Source organism: Galeopterus variegatus, unplaced genomic scaffold (assembly GCF_000696425.1).
Source record: "Galeopterus variegatus unplaced genomic scaffold, G_variegatus-3.0.2 Scaffold5209, whole genome shotgun sequence".
Classification (NCBI taxonomy): domain Eukaryota; kingdom Metazoa; phylum Chordata; class Mammalia; order Dermoptera; family Cynocephalidae; genus Galeopterus; species Galeopterus variegatus.
The window spans coordinates 114832-117036 of record NW_007731320.1 but is presented as its reverse complement, the minus strand read 5'-3'; the positions used below and the strand labels follow the sequence as shown (position 1 = coordinate 117036).

General features: G+C 35.8%; 1 protein-coding gene across 1 annotated transcript in view; it reads right to left on the bottom strand.

Moving 5' to 3' along the window:
- The window catches only part of ABCA8 (ATP-binding cassette, sub-family A (ABC1), member 8), an 82472-nt gene that overhangs the window by 41208 nt on the left and 39059 nt on the right, over nt 1-2205 (bottom strand). The window lies entirely within an intron of this gene.

Genomic DNA, 2205 nt, shown 5'->3' with positions numbered 1-2205 from the left:
ATAAGAGGGCTAAAAGTGAGGTCTTTTAAATATGATGGGGAAAATCAAAGAATGAGATAATCAAAATTATTGGTTAGGTTCCTGAGGGTTGGTGGCCAGAAAAGTTTGATACCACTGTAGAGATGCCCCTGACACAACACAGCAAAGCTTGGGACTCTGCAAGATGGAGAATGTTGAAGATTATGTTCGAAGGACATTTAAGTTGGCTAAATAGGACTGTTGTATTGACTCAAGACAAAGGACTTTTTAATAGTCATAGATGCCAAATAGGTTCAGTTATTCAATTCAGTCATCAATGCAAATTTACTCAGTTCTTAGTATGTGGCCAACATTACACTAAGTGCTGAGGGTACGATGGTGAATAAAACAGCATTGTCCTGCTCTTATGAAGTTATCTATGATTATCTACTGGGGGAGACAAGAAGAAAACAAGTAAACAAATACATAAGCAAGATAATTATCAATAGTAGTAAGTGCTATAGAAGAAACTGGGTTATAGATAGAAACTAATTATGAATGAGTATGGGTTTGCAGTGGTGGGATCACTAATTTTTGCTTTCTTTTTAGTGCTAACCCCAGAACTTTGAAAAAGAACAAAATATCATTGAGAAAATCAGTCTATCCATTCAAGAACACTACAGATATTTCCACTGTAGAAACACAGACAAATAAAAAATCTCTTAATCAAGATTGTGAAATATACAGTAGATAAAATAGTAATGACTTGGCTTTGAAATTTGGTTTTTCCATTTGAAATGTGTTATTTAACCTATATGAATAATTTCCTTGTTAGTTAAATGGAATAATGATTTTTAGCATCTAGGGTTTGTTCTAAGAACTGAATAAAAGTGACGTTTGCACTTAGCAAGCCCTTAAAAAATCTGAACTATTTTATTTGACTAAATGCTTACATCAAAATTATTCTATTTACTCATAAGGTATGTTTGAACTCCCAAGAACGTATGCCATTTTTAGAAGGAGTGAAATCCACTGAAGAAATGAATTTTTAAAAATCAGAATTGTTCATCGTGCTATATCCCCTGAAATAAAAATAATTCAAGAAATATTTCTTAGCCACTAACAAGAACTTGTGCTGGCTGCATGAGGGGTATGCACTGTCCTTTCTCAAGGAGCTTATAGCCTGGCAGGGGGGTGTCATCAAACTTTTCTGTAAATAGCCAGATAGTAAATATTTTAGGTTTTGTGGGCTATAACGTCTCTCTTGCAACTATTCAACTCTGCTGTTGTAACGTGGAAGCAGGCATAGGCAATACATAAGGGAATAGGAATGGCTGCGCTCCAACCAAAATCTATTTACAAAACAGGAAGTGAGCTGGATTTGGCTGATGGCCATAGTTTGTTGACATGTGGTTTAAAAGAAGAAAATACAGCAATTATACATATATATTACTGTCCAGAAGCCCATGAAGAGACTCATGAATTGGGCAGGGATTCTAAGTAGAACTTTTTATTTTGAGAGCATCTTATGTTTCCATACGATAGGCTAGGAAGCATCTCATTCATTTTTCTATAACCTTTACTTGCAACTAGGAATTACTACTTCTACTTTATAAGTGAGAAAACCGAGTTTCAGAGAGTTTAATTAATTTCCCAGAAGATATTCAAGTAAAGTGCTTTAGAAATTTTTTTTTAAAAAAGGGACATTATACAGAACGGAAAAATTAACAAAACCTATGTGAAATATTATTCAAATAACTCTTTAGGACTTAAACTGGTGGAAGTGGTTTCGAGGAAACTACCAGCCTTAGGAAATAACCCCAAACAATGGGAAACGTAGGCCATGATAGGGCTTGTATTAAGGAACAGTGAATGTTTCATCTTAACTAGAGAGTACTGAGTTGGGTTTAGGTAAATGGTACAGGAGTCACAATAGGGCAGGTCACACCAGCATTATTTAGCTACATCGTTTGGACTCTGGTAGGTAAAATGAAATCACTGGAGTGTTTTTTGTTTGTTTGTTTATGTTTGTTTTCTTTTATAAGTATCCACGGTATAAATCAGAAAAACGAACCAATTCATATAAAATTTAAAAAGTGGTTTAAAATATGTCTTTGGACAGCTGATTTTGAAGTTAAAAATATCCAAGTTCAGGGGCCGGCCCGGTGGCGCACTGCTGTAGTGCACCGCTTAGGAAGCGCGGTGGCGCTCCCGCCGAGGGTTCGGATCCCACATGCAGACCGGTTC